The 17,274-nt window shown below is 44.1% G+C and overlaps 1 long non-coding RNA gene across 1 annotated transcript; it reads left to right on the plus strand.

Moving 5' to 3' along the window:
* The first annotated feature begins 776 nt into the window (after positions 1 to 776).
* On the plus strand, positions 777 to 15,022 carry LOC115791293 (uncharacterized). Its single transcript, XR_004020860.1, has 6 exons — positions 777 to 860; positions 970 to 1,015; positions 12,792 to 12,883; positions 13,812 to 13,970; positions 14,449 to 14,525; positions 14,881 to 15,022. It is a non-coding gene; the product is annotated as an uncharacterized LOC115791293 (long non-coding RNA).
* The last annotated feature ends 2,252 nt before the right edge of the window (positions 15,023 to 17,274 follow it).

A 17,274-nucleotide genomic window follows, 5' to 3' on the forward strand; every position in this document is an offset into this window, starting at 1 on the left:
GCTATCTTCATTTTGTTCACTGGCTGTCTAGCAGCATACTGGCTCACATGTTGTAAGGACAGCACAGCGTAATTAAAAAATAATTACGGCGTAATTAAAAAATAATTCAGCCATAGTAAAAATAATTATGGCGTATGTGATGTCTTTAATGTAAAGACATTATTAAGTTAAGAAATCAGTTCATAGTTAATTAATAAATAGGTTTAATGCATTGTAAATCAGTTTTAAGAAGTGTTCTGAGAAATTATCAGAGTGAGATATCTGTATGTTGCCTTTTCTTTGTGGTGACTGTTGGAGTAGGAGTGGTGCTCTCATCACAATAGTACATCTTTAACGTCTTTTCTCCAACGGTAAAAAGTCAAGCCAGCTAATTAAAAATAATTACGGCGTAATTCCACATAACTAAAATTTACTTACAGGATAGTTACGCCCTAAGTGTGGGCCTTAAAGGAAAGTGTTACCGCTAAATCTAAAAATCACAGAGACCAATCTGTCATTAATCATCATTAAGTGCATGTGATGTCATTTTCAAATGTAGAGGTCGTGAATTACTTCATGTGAAAAACAAGAGAAAAAGTGTTACAAAGAGAAGTGGCTTCTTACTATAAACTAGATCTGGTAGAAAAACCATCCTAAATGACAGTGTTGCAACATTTAATGGGAAACTGGTTCAACTGGTAAAACTGTCCAAACTTTTGAGTTGGAGTTCAGTGGGAGAGGGTGCGGGCCTCCATGCACCGTGTAAATACTGTTGGCATCCTTTGCAGGATGACTCAGCTAGGATGTGTTGTGCGGTGCACCTACTCAGTTCCTGGTCCAAAATCCCTGGTGCATGTCGACACCAACCACAAACTCGTTTGGTGTGTATTGTTTAATTTGTTAAAAAGAGTGCAATTAAAATATGATCTTCACCTGCTCTGTGTGAAAGATGTGATATAACTTCCAGCAATTTATATTTTGTCTACACAGGTACAACATTGTCATCTTCGGTGGCATTGATGGTTTTTCAAGAAAGGTAATAATAATAATACATGTACATTTTATTTGAGGGCACCTTCCAAAAAGCACTCAAACCATAATTTGACAGCACCGTTTAAGAAAGAAAACGGTACACAGGAAAATCCAGAGTAAATTTTACTCAAATTGAAGAAAATTTTACTCTAAAAAAGACATTTGGTCCTAGTCTAAATAGAGTAAAATTTACTCCCATGCCAGAGTTGAACTTACAGAGTAAAATTTACTGTAATTAGTGCAAATATTTTAATCTACATGATGATAATTTACGCAGCGCAGTGTTAAAAAAAAACTACTCTACAACAGTTTTACTCTAAGTAGAACAAAATTTACTTTATGGAATGGAATTTTATTCTAAATAGGGATGGATTTTACTCTGACTAAAAAAAGAATTTTACTCACAATGGAATCTAATTTTACTCCAGATAGTGTCAAGTTTTGCTCTGAATAAAACAGAATTTTATTTTTAATAGAATTGATTTTTTTTCCATGAAGTATAAAAGTTTACTCTGAATTTTTTTTTTACTCTGAATAAAATTATAAATAGATCCAAATATTACTTTATTTCACACACTAATTTTATTACAGTCATTATACACTACTAGGTTTTTAAAGATACAATCAATAGATCAGAAATCAGTACTTTAACAGTCACCTTTATTGCTCACAGAAAACAGTATGGAACAATATAAAAACTGGAGTTGCTATGTATGACACATGTAAATCAAAAGCTTTGGCACAGAAAAGCTCTTCAACATAAATGGCATGAGGTCCATTTCTTGTACAAAGAACTTAAAAAGCATTGAAATGCTCATTCAGACACACAGTGCAAAAGTAACCAACAGTAGCCTGTCATATTTCACAGCATTGTAGATCCTATGAAAAACTGGCATTTCACAATGGACTTTTATACAAACAACTAAATTTGCACGATACACATTTCCATGGTGTTACACCTGCCACCCTAAGTTCAGCAACTGTTGCTGCACAGCTATGCACAAGAGTTTTCTGAAGTTGGACTGAATCAGAAGGACTTGTAGAAGGCAAATTATAATGACTTCCAAAAGACTCTTCAGCTGTAGATGGGCCTTCACCAGGATTGAAGAGTGTTCATGTGCTTTATTGAGATGCTTTCTGAACCCAGAAAATGTGCCATAAACTTGAGCACAACCAGCCTGACCACATTGAAGACAAAGTGTCTTACCAGAGCAAAGTCCATGGATCACTTTCAAGTGCTTAGTCAGGGAATTAGCATTTGTCTGGGACCTCTTTCAAATGAAACACAACATTCCAACTCAATACCACACTGAAGCTCTTGGGGGGGGGGGGGGGTACACATTGACCAGATCATGGTCATATCAAGTGCCAAAGACAAAGTGACAAAGCTCATCAAAACAGGCAAGGGAGCCTGGTGACTTACAAGGTATTGTGTGTTTGTCAGTCACAATGAAGTACTTGTGAATCACACTCCTCTGAGTCCCCACTGCAAGTAGGTATGGTTGAAGGCTTTCTGTGATGCCATCAAGGTGCCCTTGGAGAATGGTCCCTGTCTGTGACAAAAACAGATCAACATTACAACATGATGCAACTTGGATTTAGAAGAGGGTTGCAGGATTAGCGACTGGTATAAAACAAAACTACTTCCATTTTAACTGCTAGATTCTTAAGATGTAGTTTTTTGTACATAAGCATGATTGAATGAATTTACAATGAATAAGTTCAGAACTACTCATGTCATATTCTTTACTCATGATAGTTCTTAGCTCATAATGCAAGTGGTTCAAAATTTACATGATTGAATTATTGATGTTGTCATGTCCTGGGCCGTTGGCCCAGCGTTTTGTGTTTATAAGTTTGTTTCCTGAGTTTGTCCTCCCTGTATGTTTGTCATGTTCCCAGTGTTGTGACTTGTCTGCGTGTTCCTTGGTTTATCACTTCCTGTTTTATTTTGCCAATGTGATTTCCTTGTGCTTTGTGTTTAGCTTTGCTTCCCCTGTGTAATTAGTTTCATTTGCCTCACCTGTTGTTCCCTGCTGTTTCCTCTTGCCCTGATTACCCAGTGTGTATTTAAGCCCTCAGTTTTCATTTTTTCTCTGTCGCGTCGTTGATGTTTTGTGCCCGCATGTTCCTGTGTTCCCTGTGCCTGCCCTTCGTCTCCCCGTGCCTCCCTTCCAAGGTTTTTGTATTTGTGTCTCCCCGTTGAAATAAATCCCCTTTTTAGTTATGTTTGCTTCTGGAGTCCTTCATGTGAGTCCTTCCTCGTCCGTTTCCTCCCCGGCCATGACAGAACGACGCGACCATTACAAAACCCCCTCCGGCTCCAATTTTTTCGACGGCACTCGTCTAGCGCTGGGGGGCCCGGCGTCTTTGAACAGTCCCCGTCATCGTCACTCACCTGCCTCCCCTTTCGCTGATCCCTCCCTTCCTCGGCAGCCGCGGAGGAGAGGGAGTTCCCGGCAGCAACGGCGGAAGGCACCCCGAGACCCGAGCGGTATAACGCCGCGGACCGCTTCACCACTTCACACCCAATCCTCCGTTTCCGTGAGTAACACTGGCTTCAACGCTACTATGCCTGCGGACAATTATTCCCGTCACCCCCCTGCCTTTCCCCTCCCTGAGGTGGCAAAGCAGACCATTATCCGTTGGGTGGATTCACTGGTTATGGACCTTCTGGCTGACCCATGTGAGCAGGAACAGCAACAGCTCACGGCCCAGCTGCAAGGGCTAGTCGATGATTACCCTTGGTTATTTGGCTCTCTGCATGGGTTAGTGCAGGATTTCTTAACCTCCACCCTTCACCTACAGCAGTCCCCAGTGTCAGCTCATTCTCAGTCCCCAGTGTCAGCGCATTCTCAGTGCCCGGTGTCAGCTGTGTCTCAGTCTCCCCAGTCAGCTGTGCCTCAGGCTGCTTCCACGCAGTCAGCTCCTCTCCCTAGCTCGCAGTCAGTCTCCTCGCAGTCAGTCTCCTCGCAGTCAGTCTCCTCGCAGTCAGCTCTAACGCCCTTAGCTCCTGCTCTCTCTAGCTCGCAGTCTGCTCTTTCTGTCTCCCGGCCTGCTTCCACGCGGCCAGTTTTGACGTACTCAGGCCCCTCTAGCCTTCAGTCGGTTTTCCTAATGTCTGTTCACCCTAGCACTCTGTCAGTTCCTCCAGTGTCAGTTCCTCCAGTGTCAGCTCCTCCTCAGTCGCAGTGTTCCCAGTCAGCTGTAGCTCCAGCTCCTCCTCAGTCGCAGTGTTCCCAGTCAGCTGTAGCTCCAGCTCCTCCTCAGTCGCAGTGTTCCCAGTCAGCTGTAGCTCCAGCTCCTCCTCAGTCGCAGTGTTCCCAGTCAGCTGTAGCTCCAGCTCCTCCTCAGTCGCAGTGTTCCCAGTCAGCTGTAGCTCCAGCTCCTCCTCAGTCGCAGTCTCAGACCCCTCAGTTAGCTCCAGCTCCCTCTGCTCACCCTGCTCCCGCTCCCTTGGCTCCAGCTCCCCCTGCACCCGTACTGTTCCGCGGGTGGGGGCAGCCACGGACGGGCTGACCTCTGCACCCGTACCTGTTCCGCGGGTGGGGGCAGCCACGGACGGGCTGACCTCTGCACCCGTACCTGTTCCGCGGGTGGGGGCAGCCACGGACGGGCTGACCTCTGCACCCGTTCCTGTTCCGCGGGTGGGGGCAACCAGGTCCAAGCCTTCGCATCGGTTTTCTGTGTTAGCTGCAGCAGCAGGGTCTCAGTCAGCTCTAGCTCCAGTCGCTCTCCCTCGCCTTCAGTCAGCTCCAGTAACTCTTCCTCGGTCCCCAGTGTCAGCTGTTTCAGTGCCCTCTCAGTCAGTTCCCTCAGCCCCTGTCTTAGTTCCTTCGGTTTTGGTCCCAGTTCCCTCAGCTCCTGCTCCTTCTGTAGCTCCAGTAGTGTCAGCTCCCTCTCAGGCCCCAGTGTCAGCGAGCTCTCGGTCTGTCTCCACGCAGCCAGATCTCCCTAGCTCTCGGTCTGTTTCCACGCAGCCAGATCTCCCTAGCTCTCGGTCTGTCTCCACGCAGCCAGATCTCCCTAGCTCTCGGTCTGTTTCCACGCAGCCAGATCTCCCTAGCTCTCGGTCTGTTTCCACGCAGCCAGATCTCCCTAGCTCTCGGTCTGTTTCCACGCAGCCAGATCTCCCTAGCTCTCGGTCTGTTTCCACGCAGCCAGATCTCCCTAGCTCTCGGTCTGTTTCCACGCAGCCAGATCTCCCTAGCTCTCGGTCTGTTTCCACGCAGCCAGATCTCCCTAGCTCTCGGTCTGTTTCCACGCAGCCAGATCTCCCTAGCTCTCGGTCTGTTTCCAGACCAGATCTCCTAGCTCTCGTCTTCACGCAGCCAGATCTCCCTAGCTCTCGGTCTGTTTCCACGCAGCCAGATCTCCCTAGCTCTCGGTCTGTTTCCACGCAGCCAGATCTCCCTAGCTCTCGGTCTGTTTCCACGCAGCCAGATCTCTCTCGCTCGCGGTCTGTTTCCACGCAGCCAGATCTCCCTAGCTCACAGCCCGCTCTCTCTGGCTCTCGGCCTGCTTCCACGCAGCCAGTCGTCTCCCGGCCTGCTTCCACGCAGCCAGTCGTCTCCCGGCCTGCTTCCACGCAGCCAGTCGTCTCCCGCCTGCTTCCACGCAGCCAGTCGTCTCCCGGCCTGCTTCCCACGCAGCCAGTCGTCTCCCGGCCTGCTCCACGCAGCCAGTCGTCTCCCGGCCTGCTTCCACGCAGCCAGTCGTCTCCCGGCCTGCTTCCACGCAGCCAGTCGTCTCCCGGCCTGCTTCCACGCAGCCAGTCGTCTCCCGGCCTGCTTCCACGCAGCCAGTCGTCTCCCGGCCTGCTTCCACGCAGCCAGTCGTCTCCCGGCCTGCTTCCACGCAGCCAGTCGTCTCCCGGCCTGCTTCCACGCAGCCAGTCGTCTCCCGGCCTGCTTCCACGCAGCCCCCTGCACCTCGGCTATTCCTCGAGCAAGCCCCTGCTGCTCAATAAAGCAAGCAGTGTGCCCTGGTTCCGCCGGTCCAGCCTACGCATCCGGTGCCTCACTATGTAGGCCCCGTTCAGCCCATGGGCTCAGCTCACTCCAAGCCGATGGGGGTCTCCGCTCAGTCCGAGCCGATGGGGGTCTCCGCTCAGTCGAGCCAGGGGGTCCCGCTCAGTCCGAGCCGATGGGGGTCTCCGCTCAGTCCGAGCGCTCCGCCGCCAGAGGGTCCCGCTCAGTCCGAGCGCTCCGCGCCAGGGGTCCCGCTCAGTCCGAGCCGATGGGGGTCTCCGCTCAGTCCGAGCGCTCCGCGCCAGGGGGGTCCCGCTCAGTCCGAGCCGATGGGGGTCTCCGCTCAGTCCGAGCGCTCCGCGCCAGAGGGTCCCGCTCAGTCCGAGCCGATGGGGGTCTCCGCTCAGTCCGAGCCAGGGGGTCCCGCTCAGTCCGAGCGCTCCGCGCCAGAGGGTCCCGCTCAGTCCGAGCCGATGGGGGTCTCGCTCAGTCCGAGCGCTCCGCAGCACGAGGGTCCCGCTCAGTCCGAGCCGATGGGGGTCTCCGCTCAGTCCCGAGCGCTCCGAGCCAGGGGTCCCGCTCAGTCCGAGCCGGTGGGGGTCTCTGCTCAGTCCGAGCGCTCCACGTCACCCGAGGGTTCCCCACCAGAGCCGGGGGTCGCCCTTCTCCGCCGCCGCATGCCCCGCGGTCGGCCTCCAGTGTCTGCTCCTCGTCGCCGCCGCCGTGGGAGAGCGGTCGGCCTCCAGTGACCCCTCGTCGTTGCGCCGCCGCTGGGAGCGCGGTCGGCCTCCAGTGACTCCTCCTCGTCGTCGCCGCCGCCGCTGGGACGCGGTCGGCCTCCAGTGACTCTCCTCGTCGTCCGCCGCCGCGCTGGGAGCGCGGGTCGGCCTCCAGTGATCCTCCTCGTCGTCGCCGCCGCCGCTGGGAGCGCGGTCGGCCTCCAGTGGACTCCTCCTCGTCGTCGCCGCCGCCGCTGGGGAGCGCGGGTCGGCCTCAGTGACTCCTCCTCGTCCTCGTCGCCGCCGCCGCTGGGGAGCGCGGGTCGGCCTCCAGTGACTCCTTTCGTCCTCGTCGCCGCCGCCGTGGGAGCGCGGTCGGCCTCCAGTGATTCCTTCTCGTCTCGTCGCCGCGCCGCTGGGAGCGCGGTCGGCCCTCCTCGTTGGGATTTTGCTTTGGGCCCCTGGCCTCTGCTGCCTCCTGAACTGTGTGTTTTTTTTTTGGATTTCCCACTGACTCCCTGAACTGTGGACTGTTTTTTCCCCTGCTGTTTTTTGTTTTTGTCATGGCTCCTGGATGTTCCTTGTTTCGGCCCCTCTGTTTTGGACATTTGGAGCTCTCCGGCCTTGTGCCGTCGCTTTTTGTTTCATCGGTTGTTTTTTTTTTTTTTTTTTTGTTTCTCATCCCCGTGTTTTTGCTCTGGTTTTTGGACTGTATTCAGCTTGTGCCATTGCTTTTCTTTGTTCTGTTCCTTTTGCTTATGTTTTTTGCCCCTGTGCTCTACCCTTGCTCCAGTGCTTCCTTGTGTTTTGGGTTTGTTCCTGACTTTGTTTGCTCCCTGTCTGTTTTGTTTCGGGCCCTCCTTCCTGGTCCCCCGCCTCCCGCCCTTGTCTGGTTTTGTTTCTGGTTTTGGCCGTCGGAGCCGGCCTTTGAGGGGGGGGTACTGTCATGTCCTGGCGTTGGCCCAGCGTTTTGTGTTTATAAGTTTGTTTCCTGAGTTTGTCCTCCCTGTATGTTTGTCATGTTCCCAGTGTTGTGACTTGTCTGCGTGTTCCTTGGTTTATCACTTCCTGTTTTATTTTGCCAATGTGATTTCCTTGTGCTTTGTGTTTAGCTTGCTTCCCCTGTGTAATTAGTTCATTTGCCTCACCTGTTGTTCCCTGCTGTTTCCTCTTGCCCTGATTACCCAGTGTGTATTTAAGCCCTCAGTTTTCATTTTTTCTCTGTCGCGTCGTTGATGTTTTGTGCCCGCATGTTCCTGTGTTCCCTGTGCCTGCCCTTCGTCTCCCCGTGCCTCCCTTCCAAGGTTTTTTTTGTATTTGTGTCTCCCGTTGAAATAAATCCCCTTTTTAGTTATGTTTGCTTCTGGAGTCCTTCATGTGAGTCCTTCCTCGTCCGTTTCCTCCCCGGCCATGACAGATGTTGCACATACATCCCACACATGGGACGCAGAAATGTAGAGATTGCTTGAATAAGTTGTATACACTTAGCAATAAAGATTAAATTAAAAGTTTCATAGTAACATCGAACTTAACCAGAAATATTGTGATCCATGTAAGGTTTCCTTTACTGTAACCTTACCTTGATGAACTTCACAAGATGTTCACTAGCTTGTCTTGCTGAGAGTTTTAATGGTCTCTTGCGTCCATGGGGTAATGGTGGCAGCAGGTGCACAAGGATCAAAATTAATAACATGTCACTGTCCCATCCTGGAAGAACAAGTAACAACAAATATGAGCTGGCCAAAATTTATCGGCAACCGTGTTACCACTTCCGGGGTAAAGTTTACCAAAATGTAACAGCAGGTGGCAGTGTTTCACTTTTAATAAACCAATTCATATAAAATTTGTAACATTAAATTTACTGAGCGCTTCTGTGCGATTCATTCCATCTTACCATTTTCCACTTCTGTTATGCCTTCAGCATTTTGAAGAAGGCACTGAAGGTCATCAGCCTGTGTTAGACCACGGCTTTGTTCGAGGACTTTCTGCTTGTAGATGGTGGGCCACTTCTCCAGGAACTTTGCAGAGGTTACTTCATTGAACGTCAATGTGAAATCTTGCTCAATCTGCAGAATATATGATTAAAAGTTTTTAAATATTCCTTTATTCAAAAAAATTCTAATCAGCATTTTTTTTCTCATACCTAAACATGCAACAGTATGGGAGTTGAAGGAAGATAAACTTATAATCCTCCTACATCCAGGAATCTTGGGAAGTCCAAAAGACACCAGATGACTTCACAGGGGCATGAATGAGCTTTTTGACGATAGTTGAACATCTGCTTCATCATCCTCATAACAGTTCCCTCATGGGCTGTATGCTTCATAAGCGCAATGGCCTCAGAACACAAGCTGTCTGTTATTAGGCAGTCGTTCTTCTCTGAAACAGTCTATCAGCTGTTGGTCCCCCTATAAAATGGATATAAATATGGCACTGTTGTCTTAGGATTTCACAACCAAGGCTTCGGAACATTGCAAAGATTTTTATGTGTGCAGTTTGGTCTCAGGATGAAATGTGGACAATTAATGACACTTGAATTCCAACTTCTATGAATGCACGTACCCATTTGTGATTTTGACCATCTGAGGGCCTTCTTTTGTCCTTAGAAGCTTCCTTTTGGACATACTTCAGTCTCCAAGCCAGCATTATAGTGCTTAGCTCTGCAGGGATTTAAAACATGGAAGTATTAAATGGTGGTACAAATGGAGGACTTGCACAAAGAAAAAAAAAGTCTTCAGTTCTACTCAAACCATTACCAAGCAGTCAGACCTATTCTTTTTTTTTAAACTTACATAGCCAAACCCTTCGCATAGTCCTCTTTCATAAGCCTTGAAGGACTTGTCCTATACATACACACAAATTATGAGCACTGTTGAAGGTGTGAATGATTTTCAGCATACCCATGTTTGTCATATGCGGCAACCACTATCTTGACCATGTCATTGCCGTCTGCTTGTCTATCAGGCTTTTTGTCTGAGCATATCATTGATGATCCTGTCTCCTCCTGGCTTCTTCTTTAAAACATTTTCAATCATCTAAGTGATGGCAAAAACATATTTAATAACAAAAGTCTGTAGTCCCAACAAGAAATGTTGGCATGTTATTTTCTTTTCAAGCATTTATCAGTATAGTTTTGAGGTTTATTTATATATTAATGATCATGAATTTACATATTCATGATCATGGCCTGAAATCCACTTTTATAATGGGGAGGAATTCCCCTTTACATGCTTCCATTGGGGAGATTTATACACTGGAAGGGGATGGGGGGATATGAGGCTGGTGAAGGGAAGACAGCGGAATCTTGTGCTTTTACAACAATGGCAATAATTCCATAGAAAATACTCAAATTTGTGTAAACTTTCTGGAAGGTGTACAGTAATCTGCAAAGCTACTTGGGCAAGAGAGGCATCTCCAGCTCTCTGTCTTGTGTAGGACTGTGTTGCAATATGATGGTGCCCATCAGAGTCCACTTCAGTTTCTCCACTGGAGCTGGTAAAGGAGCTGCTTGCAGGACAACTCAGCTTATCCATAAATCATCTAAAACATTAAGCTGGTGTAATTAACAGTAAGCAACATGCAATCACAAGTAGTATCATATTAACCAAAAAAAAAACCAACTAAACTAACAATTTAGTCAATATATGAGCTCGTTTCACACAGAATATGATACAAAACATGTCAAACTCAGGCACATTTGATTGTGTTCTTTCAACGTAACAGCCTGTGTGGTAACCAGCCTCTGAATCACTTTGGAAAGAGGTGTGAAATTGTTGATGTTCAAACATTTTCAATGCTGTGTGAAATTCTAAAAGGTAAAAATCTTTATGACCACATCCCAGGTTGGTGATGTCCGGTGGACCAAAATGTGCTGATCTGGACTGCAGTTTCTCTCTCCACTATCCTATCAATGAAACTCATGAAGATGGCCAAAAACATCTTATACAGAAATAAACAAATGACCCTTCAAAATGGCTTACCTTCTGGATTTGGATCTTGTGCTAGACAAATTTCCAGCACACCAAGGTTGGTTTGTTCAAAAGGAAATCAAAAACCTCCTCATCAACTTCAGTCTTTGAGTCATCAAAGACTTTTAGCTGCAACGTTGGGATGTTGAGCTTTTTCACAACTGTGAACATAACAAAATTGCACTACATGTTTGAAATAAGGCCATAGAAGATAAATTAAATGAAACAATAAAAATATAACAGTTGCGTATAGCAGCTATAATTGCACTATCCCCAAAACCTGACTGATTAACACAATCTCTAACACATGCTGGAAACTTATCATATTTGCACTCACACACTCCAAAAACGAACTGTAGGTCAGTTGGCCTTCAAAACAGATGTACTTCTGTCGTTCTTTGTATTTCCACACGCACAGCTCGCATCTTCCTGGTATGAAAACGAATATATTTTTAAATAATCAGATTGAAGTGAACAAAAACACATGTATTAGGATCTCATGCTCTGTTTTGATGAGGTGAATGCATGCAAAATAGTAACGGCAAACTCTATTTTGCAGCAATGTGAAGTTTTGTTACTCTACTGCACAAACGCTGCCTGCAGAATTGTAACCAAACCACAGACTGCAACAGTGTACACACACGAATCAATTCAGAGTAAAATGATCGTTTGCTATGGAGAGCAGGTTGAAACAGTCGTGGTTTATTGTGGTTAGCAAGCAACTTGTTGGTCCATTACCGCCACCGTCTAGATTTAAAGTATGGATTAGAATCTACCTTAACACCATCATATTCTTTAAAAAGGTTGAAAACATCCACATACAAGAATCACTCCATTCACTAATGTGACGAAGGGTCAGAGCGCTGAGTAGCTAGGCTTTTCAGCTAAACTTGGCTGATTTCTACAACTAAAACTGAAAGAAAAATCAGTGACATACAACGCTATTATCTTCAAAGGTGCTGCCATTTGCGGACTTTTACCATAATAACCCTATATTGGGTGTGAAGCACAATTTCCTAGTTTTCAGAAACTGTTTGAATTTTTCCGATAGGATAAACAGTTGTGTAATTACGGGCAAGTGCGTTTGATCAGATCTCAGCAGCGATATGCTCACTGTCAATCAGCCGATCACGGCAAGTAAGGGCAGGTAGCAGGTTCATCAGCACCGATCGCCGCTGTTAAAGGGTTGAATACATTTCGACCTGTATATTTTCACAATGTTGGCATTTTTAATCTGAACGACAGCTGTGTTACTAGACAAACTGAAGCTAAACCTGCTAAGACTGAATAGCAGACATGTAGATCCGCCTTTTCCGCTATTGAATTTGATGCGGATAAGGACCAGAATCGATATACTACCTTTTCTTGTGGATGAGCAACACATGTACACCGGCAATAAGCGATTATGACAGTCTGTACAAATAAAACCTTTACTCCATTCTCTATCATTGCTTTACATTTGGGATAAAGAGCGGAGTAATATTAATTATAGTCCTACCGCGCCATTTTTGGAATACTAGCTCCATATGTCCACCTTAGCAGTGCTAGCTAGCGTGCTAGCAGATTAAATTAAAATGTTGTCTTGTGAAAATATAAAAGTTTTAAAACACTTAAGGTAGCGGTGTACAGCACTGATATAAACAGTTTCCATTTTAATGATTCAAAATCGCTGAATTTAAGCAGCTGACGTGCACCTATTGAGACTAGCTGTTAGCCAACCACCACTCAGTTTGTTCCCCTCTCCCCGCACAGCAGCACGGCATCTTTCCACTAGAGATAAGGGGTCTCTTACTAATAAAAGCTTCAAAAACCCCAATTACAATATGTCTAAGTACTTTGAAGACTTACCTTGCTCACAGATACCAGTCGCCTCTGTTTCACTGCTGGATAACAAAATGGCGGTAGAAACGAAACTTAAACTTCAGTGGGCGTGTTCAAGCTATTTTACTCCAATAGGATTTCCTCTGTTTTTTTGCTCTGATTCTAACTGCCAATCGAAATGATTTCAGTCTAAAATGTGTAAAAACAACTCATTCAGATGAAAATAATGTTAACTCCGAAAAAATTACTCGTTTTTTTTTTAATCGTTTTTCCTGTGTATGTTCTGTTTCCATTTTCTGTAGATCATGTACCTCTGTGCTGCAAACAACAATTTGTCCTCAACAGCCCTTGCCTTCTTCCAGCGATCAGTGGACAAATTTGGATTTCAATTAAGGTAAATGGGAGATATATATATATATATATGTACATTTATCCACACCCACACATATCCAAAACCTTTTAGTCACTCACACACCCTCACACCTCAAAAATATACTAAAAACATCTCAGTAATACACTCACAGTATGTGAGTGAGAATTATGTGTCATTTATTCATATAATATTTTAAGATTTATAATACACTTTTATAAGAATTCACAGGATAATATGGTCAAAAATGGTCAAAAACGGCATCGAAGCAATCAACTGAATTTCAACAGCTTCTAGTGGGATCACAGCTTTGCAAAAGTTTTCTCCAGGACTCACCTTGGGACTTTAACTCCTCAAAAACACTCACAGGGGCGCCTCATAAATAAGATAAGCAGAAACCTGTTGTTTTTAAATAACCGAATTCTGCAAAATTGGACGTTGAAATTTTTTGTGAGTGAGGAGGAGATAAGGTCTCGAGGGAACAAATTTTAGAGGATCTGTTAAACTGCTTAAAGCTTGAAAATATTAAAGAATCAGAAAAACAAAAAGGGGTTGACATTAAAAATGAATAAATAGATAATGGGTAAAGGAAACAGAATAAGTGAAGTGATAAGAGTTGAAATGAGTGAAAAAGGATTGTGAGAGATACTGGAAACGTAAACCTGCCCTATAGCATTAGGCTATTGATCAAATTTATTATTTATTAAAACCAAGAAGTGTGTGTGGCTGGAAAATCTATTGAATAGAGATAACTCCTAATATCCACAGCATGAAGAATGGGTGTGTGAGAATTGGCTTTTATACCATGAGAGATGGCAAAATAAGTTGTTTAGGGTAATAAGTATTGTTCATATTTATGTCGGCTCCGCAGAGGCTCATATCTGATTAGATGTATACGTTGGCCATTAAAACGATGGCTCATAAAACACCAGTCTTTGTGTTGGCCTCTCAGAAAAAGGCAGACAAACTGGAGATGACAACAGGAGAGTTAACGGTGTGGGGCGTTCAGGACAAAAAGGAATACAGCTGCATGATGGAAGCCAAAAACAGCACCGACTCCTTCACCTGTGAGATTAAAGACCCACCCAGCCCAGAATTTCACCAGTTATTGGTAAATCTTTCTTTCATGCAACACCGAGACGCTATTTATGAAAATACAAAAATACAAATTTATTGTGATAGTAGAACATTACAATCTACAAAGTCCTCAGTGCAGTACTGTGATGATGATTTAGGCACTAAATGATATTTTTGTATATGATTTTAAAGGATTGCTTCCAAAGACTTTAAATATTTTTTAATCAGTGAGCTTTATGCACGGTGCAATTTAAGATCTTTTCAAATCAGTATGTGGTGCCTTTAAACCAATGCCACGAGATGCAGAATACAGTCTGAAATTAACTGTCATTGTTTGTTGAACAATATTGGGTCAAGTGCAGCATATCACTGAGTGCATACAAGTGTCCTTATATTATATTATATACAACCCTTTCAAATTGTGATGTTCACTAAATGAATATTTGGAAAATATCAGACCCATAGTGAGACGCTCCCTCTGAGGAATTCCTTTATGTTTTCTACGGTGACAGGACAGTAAGACTCAGTGAGCATCAGTCTTCATCACGCCTAATGCTGCTTTTCCTGCTGATACCCTGTGTTATTGCTGGTAAGTGATTTTGATACATCAGCTTTTTATTTTAAGACTAATGAAAAACTTTTTTCATTAGATTCAGTGTTCCTGTTTACAAGCACAGTGCTAGAAACACCGTGCAGAGTCAACTCTAACTCTAAAATACAGCTGGTTTGGACTTAGAGTCCTGTCAGAGAATCAGGCTCCTGAGAGAGAACCCTCTTTAAATTATTTTTTTCTTACATGCATAGGCCTTTAAGTGTTGCCAGAATGTGGTTAACTGTCCTTAATTGCTCCCTCACTGCTGCAGATGAACACAGCATACTGAAAACCTGTCCTACTCCTGTTTAGTTTTCTGCTTGATTTAAATCCGCTACTGTTTGTCTTTCAGTGTTGGTCTTTATCTGTCTATGGAGGAAGAGGCGCACCGCGTGGGTTCCATTTAAAGTTTCTTTCCTGTCGCTGTTGGTTGATTGACAACCTCCAGGCAGCTGCTGCAGCCGTCCATTGTGATGCAAGTTGGCTTTTCCAGTTGTTGTACAGTATATACTTCTTGTATTTTTCTATATATTTGATGAGTGATACAGAATTTTTATTTTATTTTATTCGGAGGGGCTTTTCTTAAAATGTTGAAGCAGCATCATTAAAGCTTTTGCTGGTCTCTAATTGTGCTAAATATATATTTAAAAAATATATTCGTTAACAGCCTGCAGGTGTTCAGAGCTTCCTCAACTGGACCAAAGTTTGAAGCAACCACAGAGAAATGAAACTAGCACAAAGAGGCTGTTAGTGAGTACATGTCTGTGACCACTGTCATAAAGTCCTTCAGTGGATCAGACCAGTCTGCAAGCAGCTCACTTCCTTTTTCAGCCACTCATCTTGGTACGGCCATCAGAGAAGCAGCTTAGCTCCTGGTTTGAGGTGTAATTTTATAAAAGATGCTGTGGTCGCTGTAAGAAACCAGTTCATGAAGAACAGAATCAAGAATTAATCAGCTTTGAATATTGATTTCTAACATTTTTAATTCATTACTGTCCTCCAGTGAGTGAGGTTGGACTATCATGGAACAGACAAAACACAGTGAGTTCAGCGGTCATGAATTACAGTCAGTGGGGGCACCATTAAAGCTCTGAAAGGTGAACAGGCTGACAGCACTGCTTCTCATGAGCATGTGTGTAGATTGTGAGTCTCAGAGATCAACCTCGTGTGTTTTATAGTTTTTTTTTTATTTTCAGTCTGGGTTTCTCTGGACTGTGATCACTGCTGTATTCATAAACTAATTTTAAATAAAAAAACAAAAGAAACAATCAAATCCTCTGAGGTCTCATTTTAATGGTGCTGGTTGACATCATGTTTAACCAGTTCCTGCTGGTGTTTTAGCATGTAACTACACATGATTTAAACGTGTCAGAAAAAATGACTTTCTCATGTTAATAACATCACCATCATGTTTTCAGTAACATGGTACAAGTTACCCATTATTTATGCTTTCAGTCTCTATATTTGAGCCAAGAATATTCTGAGAATGTGTGACATACAACACCGAGAACAAAATGTTTGCATGATGTGGTACAGCGCAGCTCACATACATGTAAATGCTTTATAGAAGCAGTGGTGTAGCAGGACTAATCCAGATGACTGAAAAATTATGTTCACATGGAAGTCCATAATAAATTTTCTCTTCATTTTAGAAAAATGAATTGCAGAATCCAAGCATGTTAATTATAACAGTGTGTTTAACCAATAAAAATAAAATGTGCATATTTCATAATAGAAATACTTCTAATACAAAAATGTGACTCAACCTGCCTTTGATTGTGCACGCTTTTCCCAGCAATGAAACTGGACCTTCCTGTACCCCTGACAGAGAACATCAGCCGGGCAATGTCAACATTCTCAACACCATGATCAGCTCTTACTCTAAGATAAAAAGAAAATATGAACAGCATTTGTAGTACATTAATAAATTTGGTCCAAATCATTTAATTTCAGACCTTTACAGTTTACAGTATTTACAACTACTGAAGACAACAAAAACATGACAATCATGTCATGAATACCTTTGCAACCCTTTGCTATTTATCCTTCATTTTTAATGTCAACCCCTGTTTGTTTTTCTGATTCTTTAATATTTTCAAGCTTTAAGCAGTTTAACAGATCCTCTAAAATTTGTTCCCTCGAGACCTTATCTCCTCCTCACTCACAAAAAATTTCAACGTCCAATTTTGCAGAATTCGGTTATTTAAAAACAACAGGTTTCTGCTTACCTTATTTATGAGGTGCCCCTGTGAGTGTTTTTGAGGAGTTAAAGTCCCAAGGTGAGTCCTGGAGAAAACTTGCAAAGCTGTGATCCCACTAGAAGCTGTTGAAATTCAGTTGATTGCTTCTATGCCGTTTTTGACCATATTTATCCTGTGAATTCTTATAAAAGTGTATTATATAATCTTAAAATATTATATGAATAAATGACACATAATTCTCACTCACGTACTGTGAGTGTATTAGTGAGATGTTTTTAGTATATTTTTGAGGTGTGAGGGTGTGTGAGTGGCTAAAAGGTTTTGGATATGTGTGGGTGTGGATAAATGTACACACACACATATATATATATATATATATATATATATATATATATATATATATATATATATAGCTCCCATTTACCTTAATGGAAATCCAAATTTGTCCACTGATCGCTGGAAGAAGGCAAGGGCTGTTGAGGACAAATTGTTGTTTGCAGCACAGAGGTACATGATCTACAGAAAATGGAAACAGAACATACCGT

The sequence above is a fragment of the Archocentrus centrarchus genome, chromosome 13, assembly GCF_007364275.1.
Source record: "Archocentrus centrarchus isolate MPI-CPG fArcCen1 chromosome 13, fArcCen1, whole genome shotgun sequence".
In the NCBI taxonomy this organism is placed as follows: Eukaryota; Metazoa; Chordata; class Actinopteri; order Cichliformes; family Cichlidae; genus Archocentrus; species Archocentrus centrarchus.